This window comes from Panulirus ornatus, chromosome 11, assembly GCF_036320965.1.
Source record: "Panulirus ornatus isolate Po-2019 chromosome 11, ASM3632096v1, whole genome shotgun sequence".
Classification (NCBI taxonomy): domain Eukaryota; kingdom Metazoa; phylum Arthropoda; class Malacostraca; order Decapoda; family Palinuridae; genus Panulirus; species Panulirus ornatus.
Window position 1 is genome coordinate 25,925,199 of NC_092234.1, and position 9,506 is coordinate 25,934,704.

Sequence of the window (9,506 nt, forward strand, 5' to 3'; positions counted from 1 at the left end):
GGAGAATAGAAAGATGTTCTGGAAGGAGGTAAATAAAGTGCGTAAGACAAGGGAGCAAATGGGAACTTCAGTGAAGGGCGCAAATGGGGAGGTGAAAACAAGTAGTGGTGATGTGAGAAGGAGATGGAGTGAGTATTTTGAAGGTTTGTTGAATGAGTTTGATGATAGAGTGGCAGATATAGGGTGTTTTGGTCGAGGTGGTGTGTAAAGTGAGAGGGTTAGGGAAAATGATTTGGTAAACAGAGAAGAGGTAGTAAAAGCTTTGCGGAAGATGAAAGCCGGCAAGGCAGCAGGTTTGAATGGTATTGCAGTGGAATTCATTAAAAAATGGGGTGACTGTATTATTGACTGGTTGGTAAGGTTATTTAATGTATGTATGACTCATGGTGAGGTGCCTGAGGATTGGCGGAATGCGTGCATAGTGCCATTGTACAAAGGCAAAGGGGATAAGAGTGAGTGCTCAAATTACAGAGGTATAAGTTTACTGAGTATTCCTGGTAAATTATATGGGAGGGTATTGATTGAGAGGGTGAAGGCATGTACAGAGCATCAGATTGGGGAAGAGCAGTGTGGTTTCAGTAGTGGTAGAGGATGTGTGGATCAGGTGTTTGCTTTGAAGAATGTATGTGAGAAATACTTAGAAAAGCAAATGGATTTGTATGTAGCATTTATGGATCTGGAGAAGGTATATGATAAAGTTGATAGAGATGCTCTGTGGAAGGTGTCAAGAATATATGGTGTGGGAGGCAAGTTGTTAGAAGCAGTGAAAAGTTTTTATCGAGGATGTAAGGCATGTGTACGTGTAGGAAGAGAGGAAAGTGATTGGTTCTCAGTGAATGTAGGTTTGCGGCAGGGATGTGTAATGTCTCCATGGTTGTTTAATTTGTTTATTGATGGGGTTGTTAGGGAGGTTAATGCAAGAGTTTTGGAAAGAGGGGCAAGTATGAAGTCTGTTGGGGATGAGAGAGCTTGGGAAGTGAGTCAGTTGTTGTTCGCTGATGATGCAGCGCTGGTGGCTGATTCATGTGAGAAACTGCAGAAGCTGGTGACTGAGTTTGGTAAATTATGTGAAAGAAGAAAGTTAAGAGTAAATGTGAATAAGAGCAAGGTAATTAGGTACAGTAGGGTTGAGGGTCAAGTCAATTGGGAGGTAAGTTTGAATGGAGAAACACTGGAGGAAGTAGAATGTTTTAGATATCTGGGAGTGGATCTGGCAGCGGATGGAACCATGGAAGCGGAAGTGGATCATAGGGTGGGGGAGGGGGCGAAAATTCTGGGAGCCTTGGAGAATGTGTGAAAGTCGAGAACATTATCTCGGAAAGCAAAAGTGGGTATGTTTGAAGGAATAGCGGTTCCAACAATGTTGTATGGTTGCGAGGCGTGGGCTATGGATAGAGTTGTGCGCAGGAGGATGGATGTGCTGGAAATGAGATGTTTGAGGACAATGTGTGGTGTGAGGTGGTTTGATCGAGTAAGTAACGTAAGGGTAAGAGAGATGTGTGGAAATAAAAAGAGCGTGGTTGAGAGAGCAGAAGAGGGTGTTTTGAAATGGTTTGGGCACATGGAGAGAATGAGTTAGGAAAGATTGACCAAGAGGATATATGTGTCGGAGGTGGAGGGAACGAGGAGAAGTGGGAGACCAAATTGGAGGTGGAAAGATGGAGTGAAAAAGATTTTGTGTGATCGGGGCCTGAAAATGCAGGAGGGTGAAAGGAGGGCAAGGAATAGAGTGAATTGGATCGATGTGGTATACCGGGGTCGACGTGCTGTCAATGGATTGAACCAGGGCATGTGAAGCGTCTGGGGTAAACCATGGAAAGTTGTGTGGGGCCTGGATGTGGAAAGGGAGCTGTGGTATCGGTGCATTATTACATGACAGCTAGAGACTGAGTGTGAACGAATGGAGCCTTTGGTGTCTTTTCCAAGCGCTACCTCGCACACATGAGGGGGGAGGGGGCTGTTATTCCATGTGTGGCGGGTTGTCGATGGGAACAAATAAAGGCAGAGAGTATGAATTATGTACATGTGTATATATGTATATGTCTGTGTGTGTATATATATGTGTACATTGAGATGTATAGGTATGTATATTTACGTGTGCATGTGGGCGGGTTGGGCCATTCTTTCGTCTGTTTCCTTGTGCTACCTTGCTAACGCGTGAGACAGCGACAAAGCAAAATGATAATAAAAAAAAAAGTATATATATATATATATATATATATATATATATATATATATATATATATATATATATATATATATATATATATATAAATATATATATATATATATATATATATATATATATATATATATATATATATATATATATATATATATATATATATATATATATATATATATATATATATATATATATATATATATATATATATATATATATATATATATATATATATATATATATATATATATATATATATATATATATATATATATATATACTGACTGCATTGTTGACTGGTTGTTAAGGTTATTTAATGTATGTATGATTCATGGTGAGGTGCCTGAGGATTGGCGGAATGCGTGCATAGTGCCATTGTACAAAGGCAAGGGGGCTAAGATTGAGTGCTCAAATTATAGACGTATAAGTTTGTTGAGTATTCCTGTTCAATTATATGGGAAGGTATTGATTGAGAGGGTGAAGGCATGTACAGAGCATCAGATTGGGGAAGAGCAGTGTGGTTTCAGAAGTGGTAGAGGATGTGTGGATCAGGTGTTTTATTTGAAGAATGTATGTGAGAAATACTTAGAAAAGCAAATGGATTTGTATATAGCATTTATGGATCTGGAGAAGGCATATGATAGAGTTGATAGAGATGCTCTGTGGAAGGTACTAAGAACATATGGTGTGGGAGGCAAGTTGTTAGAAGCAGTGAAAAGTTTCTATCGAGGATGTAAGGCATGTGTACGTGTAGGAAGAGAGGAATGTGATTGGTTCTCAGTGAATATAGGTTTTCGGCAGGGGTGTGTGATTTCTCCATGGTTGTTTAATTTGTTTATGGATGGGGTTGTTAGGGAGGTGAATGCAAGAGTTTTGGAAAGAGGGGCGAGTGTATATATATATATATATATATATATATATATATATATATATATATATATATATATATATATATATATATATATATATATATATATATATATATATATATATATATATATATATATATATATATATATATATATATATATATATATGGATTTGTATGTAGCATTTATGGATCTGGAGAAGGCATATGATAGAGTTGATAGAGATGCTCTGTGGAAGGTATTAAGAATATATGGTGTGGGAGGAAAGTTGTTAGAAGCAGTGAAAAGTTTTTATCGAGGATGTAAGGCATGTGTACGGGTAGGAAGAGAGGAAAGTGATTGGTTCTCAGTGAATGTAGGTTTGCGGCAGGGGTGTGTGATGTCTCCATGGTTGTTTAATTTGTTTATGGATGGGTTGTTAGGGAGGTAAATGCAAGAGTTTTGGAAAGAGGGGCAAGTATGAAGTCTGTTGGGGATGAGAGAGCTTGGGAAGTGAGTCAGTTGTTGTTCGCTGATGATACAGCGCTGGTGGCTGATTCATGTGAGAAACTGCAGAAGCTGGTGACTGAGTTTGGTAAAGTGTGTGGAAGAAGAAAGTTAAGAGTAAATGTGAATAAGAGCAAGGTTATTAGGTACAGTAGGGTTGAGGGTCAAGTCAATTGGGAGGTGAGTTTGAATGGAGAAAAACTGGAGGAAGTGAAGTGTTTTAGAATCTGGGAGTGGATCGGCCAGGGGAGGGAAAACCTTTGGAAGGGGAAAATTTAAAAATCATAGGGTGGAGGGGGGGGCGAAAAACCCGGGGGCCTTGAAAATGTGGGGAAAGCGGGGAACAAAACCCCGGAAAAAAAGGGTTTTTTGAAGGAATAGTGGTTCCAACAAGGGTTGATTGTTGGGGGCGGGGCTATGGATGGAGTTGTGCCAGGAGGGGGATGTGCTGGAAATGAATGTTTGGGGAACAAAAAAGGGGGAGGGGGTTTTAAATGGGTTTTAAGTAAGAAAGGGGTAAGAGAGATGGTGGAAAAAAAAAGGCGTGGTTGAGAGAGCAAAGGGGGGGTTTTTAAAAAGGGGTTTGGGCACAGGGAAAGGGGAATGTAGGAAAAATTTTGACCAAAGGATTTTTTGGCCCCCGGGGGTTTGGAGGAACGAGGAGAAGGGGAGACCAAATTAAAGGTGGAAAGATGGATTTGAAAAAATTTTTTGGTGATCGGGGCTGAACTTCGGAGGGTGAAAGGGGGCAAGGAATAGAGTGAATTGGACGATGTGGTATACCGGGGGTTGGGAAAACCCGGGTTTTCCGGGTCATTTGGGTTTTTGAAATCAAGGGGGGCAAGGGGTTTTTTAAGCGTCCTGGGGGGGAAAAACCTTTTCCAAAAAAGGAAAGGGCTTTGTAGGTTTAAAATTTATTTTCCTTGTTTTTTGGAACGGTTAAGGGGTTTTATACATTTTTGAAATTTTTGGGGGGGGGTTGGGGGCCATTTTTTCGTCTTTTCCCCCTTGCCAACTCGCAAACCGGGAACAGCAAAAAGAAAAAAAAAGTAAAAAAAATAAAAAAAAAAAAAAAATATATATTATAATATAAAATTATATAAAATATAATATTTTTTGTATATAAAATATTTTATATATATATATATATATTTTTTTTTTTTTTTTTCTTTTTTTTCAAACTATTCCCATTTCCCGCTTTGGGAAAGGTAGCGTTAACAGAAAGGGGGACTGGGCCCTGAGGGAAACCCCAAACCGGGCCCTTTCTTTTTCCTGTTCCTTTTTTTGGGAAAAAAAAAGAAAAAAAAACAGGGTGAGGTTTTCCCCAGCCCCCCGCTCTTCCCCTTTTAGTCGCCTTATACGACCAAGCAGGATACGTGGAAGTATTCTTATCTCCCCTATCCCCAGGGATAATGCATATATTTTTATATATATATATGATATATATGCATAGATAGACTAGATATATAAATAATTTATATATATATAATAATATATATATATTTTTATATATATATATATATGTATATATATATTTTTATATATATAATATATATACATATATATATATATATAATATAATTATTATATATATATCTTATATATATATATATAATATATATAATATTAATTTTCTTTCATACTTATTCGCATTCCCGCGTTAGCGAGGTAGCGTTAAGACAGAGGACTGGCCTTTGGGAATATCCTCATCTGGCACCCTTCTCTTTTTCCTTCTTTGAGAAAAAAAAAAAAAAAAAAAAAACAAAGGGAGGATTTCCAGTCCCCGCCGCTCCCTTCCCTTTTATCGACTTCTACACTCCAAGGGAATACGTGTGAAGTATTTTTCCTCCCCTATCCCCAGGGATATAAATATATATATATAGTAATTATATAATATATATATATATATCTATATATATATATATATATTATATATATAATAATTTATATATATATATATAATATTATCCCTTGGGAATAGGGAGAAAGAATACTTCCCACGATTCCCTGCGTGTGCGTAGAAGGCGACTAAAAGGGGAGGGAGCGGGTGCTGGAATTCCTCCCTCTCTACTTTTTTTTTTAATTTTCCAAAAAGAGGGAACTGAGACGGGAGCCCGGTGAGGATATCCTCAAGGCCCAGTCTCTGTTCTCAACGCTAACTCGCTAATGCGAAATGGCGAATAGTATGAAAGAAAATAAGAAATATCTTTAATAATATATATATATATATATATATATATAGATATATATATATATATATATATATATATATATATATATATATTTTTATAACACAAAGATGTTTTGGCACCGTTATGCAGTTCGCAGAGATGACCACAAAAATGTGTGTAGATGTAACCAAGACGAGAAAACAGGAGAGATTGGCAGTATGCTTGAGGAAAGGAACCTGGATGTTTTGGCTCTGAGTGAGACGAAGCTCAAGGGTTAAGGGGAAGAGTGGTTTGGGAATGTGTTGGGAGTAAAGAACAAGTAGAGAACAAGAGCAAAGGAAGGAGTAGCTCTACTCCCGAAACAGGAGTTTTGGGAGTTTTTGATAGATTGCAAGAAAGTAAACTCTAGATTGATATGGGTAAAAGTGAAAGTGCACGTAGAGAGATGGATGATTATTGGTTCCTATGCACCTGGGCATGAGAAGAAAGATCATAAGAGGCAAGTGTTTTGGGAGCAACTGTGTGAGTTTGTTAGCAGTTTTGATGCACGAGACAGGGTTATAGTGATTGGTGATTTATATGCAAAGGTGAGTAATGTGGCAGTTGAGGCAATAATTTTGTACATATGGTGTTCAGTGTTGTGAATGGAAATGGTGAAGAGCGTGTAGGTTTGTGTGCTGAAAAAAGACTGGTGATTGGGAATACCTGGCTTAAAAAGAGGGATATACATAAGTATACTTATATAAGTAGGAGAGATGGCCAGAGAGAGTTACTAGATTTTCGTGTTAATTGATAGGTGCGTGAAAGAGAGACTTTCGAATGTTAATGTGCTGAGAGATGCAACTAGAGGGATGTCTGATTATTATGTTGCGGAGGCGAAGGTGAAGAATTGTAGAGGTTTTCAGAAAAGAAGAGAGAATGTTGGGGTGAAGAGAGTTGTGAGAGTAAGTGAGCTTGGGAAGGAGAATTGTGTGAGGAAGTACCAGGAGAGACTGAGTGCAGAATGGAAAAAGGTAAGAGCAAAGGACGTAAGGAGAGTTGGGGAAGAAGGGGATGTATTTAGGGAAGCAGGTATGGTTTGCACAAAACATGCTTGTGGCATGAGAAGCGTGTGAGGTGGGCAAATTAGAAAGGGTAGAGAGTGGTGGAATGACGAAGTAAGATTAGTGAAAGAGAAGAGCGTTGCATTTGGACGTTTTTTGCAGGAAAATAGTACAAATGACTAGGAGATGTATAAAAGAAGGATGCAGGAGGTCAATAGAACGGTGTGTAAGACAAGACAACAAAAGGGAACATCGGCGAAGGGTGCTGATGGGGATATGACAACAGGTAGTGGTGACGTGAGAAGAAGAGTGAGTATTTTGAAGATTTGTTGAATGTGTTAGATGATAGAGTGGCAGATATAGGGTGTTTTGGTCGAATTGGTGTGCGAAGTGAGAGGGTGAGGGAGAATGGTTTGGTAAACAGAGAAGAGGTTGTGAAAGCTTTCCGGAAGGCGCCGGGTTTGGATTGTATTACAGTGGAATTTATTAAAAAAGGGGTGACTGTGTTCTCGACGGGTTGGGGAGGATATTCAATGTATGTGTGGCTCATGGTGAAGTGCCTGAGGATTGGCGGAATGCATGCATAGTGCTATTGTACAAAGGCAAAGGAGACAAAGGTGAGTGTTCAAATTACAGAGGTATAAGTTTGTTGAGTATTCCTGGGAGTTTATATGGGAGGATATTGATTGAGAGGGTGAAGGCATGTACAGAGCATCAGATTCGGGAAGAGCAGCGTGGTTTCAGAAGTGGTAGAAGATGTGTGGATCAGGTGTTTGCTTTCAAAAATGTATGTGAGAAATACTTAGAAAGACAAATGGATTTGCATATAGCATTTATGGATCTGGTGAAGGAATATGATGGAGTTGATAGAGATGCTCTGTGGAAGGTATTAAAAGTATATGGTGTAGGAGGCAAGTTGGTAGAAGCAGTGAAAAGTTTTTATCGAGGATGTAAGGCATGTGTACGAGTAGGAGGAGAGGAAAGTGATTAGTTCTCAGTGTATGTCGGTTTGGGGCAGGGGTGCGTAATGTCTCCATGGTTGTTTAATTTGTTTATGGATGGAGTTGTTAGGGAGGTGAATGCAAGACTTTTGGAGAGAGGGGCAAGTACACAATCTGTTGTGGATGAGAGGACTTGGAGGTGAGTCAATTTTTCATCGCTGATGATACAGCGCTGGTGGCTGATTCGGGTGAGAAGCTGCAAAAGCTGGCGACTGAGTTTGATAAAGTGTGTGAAAGAAAAAAGTTGAGAGTATATGTGAATAGAGCAAGGTTATTAGGAGCAGTAGGGTTGAGGGACAAGTCAATTGGGAGGTAAGTATGAATGGAGAAAAACTGGAGGAAGTGAAGTGTCTTAGATATCTGGGAGTGGATTTGGCAGCGGATGGAACCATGGAAGTGAAGGCGAGTCACAGGGTGAGGGAGGGGGCGAAAGTTCTGGGAGCGTTTAAGAATGTGTGAAAGGCGAGAACATTATCTCGGAAAGCAAAAATAGGTATGTTTGAAGGAATAGTGGTTCCAACAATGTTATAAGGTTGCGAAGCGTGGGTTATAGATAGAGTTGTGCGGAGGAGGGTGGATGTGTTAGAAATGAGATGCTTGAGGACAATATGTGGTGTGAGGTGGTTTGATCGAGTAAGTAATGAAGGGTAGGAGAGGTGTGTGGCAAGAAAAAGAGTGTGGTTGAGAGAGCAGAAGAGGATGTATTGAAATGGTTTGGTTACATGGAGAGAATGAGTGAGGAAAGATTGACAAAGAGTATATATGTGTCAGAGGTGGAGAGAACGACGAGAAGTGGGAGACCAAATTGGAAGTGGAAGGATGGAGTGAGAAAGATTTTGAGCTATCGGGGCCTGAACATGCAGGAGGGTGAAATGCTTGCAAGGAATAGAGTGAAATAGAACGATGTGGCATACCGGGATCGACGTGCTGTTAATGGATTGAACCAGGGCATGTGAAGCATCTGGGGTAAACCATGGAAAGTTTTGTGGGGCCTGGATGTGTGAAGGGAGCTGTGGTTTCGGTGCATTATACATGACAGCTAGAGACTGAGTGTGAACGAATGCGGCCTTTGTTGTCTTTTCCTAGCGCTACCTCGCGTGCGTGCTCAGGGAAGGGGTTGTCATTTCCTATTTGGTGGTGTGGCGACTGAAATGAATAAGGGCATCAAGTATGAATTATATACATGTGTATATATGTATATGTCTTTGTATGCATATATATGTATACGTTAAAATATATATATATATATATATATATATATATATATATATATATATATATATATATATATATATATATATATATATATATATATATATATATATTTATATATATATATATATATATATATATATATATATATATATATATATATATATATATATATATATATATATATATATATATATATTTTTTTTTTTTTTTTTTTTTTTTTTTTTCAAACTATTCGCCATCTCCCGCGTTAGCGAGGTAGCGTTAAGAACAGAGGACTGGGCCTTTCAGGGAACATCCTAACCTGGCCCCCTTCTCTGTTCCTTCTTTTGGAAAAAAAAAAGAGAGGGGAGGATTTCCAGCCACCCGCTCCCTCCCCTTCTAGTCGCCTTCTACGACACGCAGGGAATACGTGGGAAGTATTCTTTCTCCCCTAACCCCAGGGATAAAATATATATATATATATATATATATATATATATATATATATATATATATATATATATATATATATATATATATATATATATATATATATA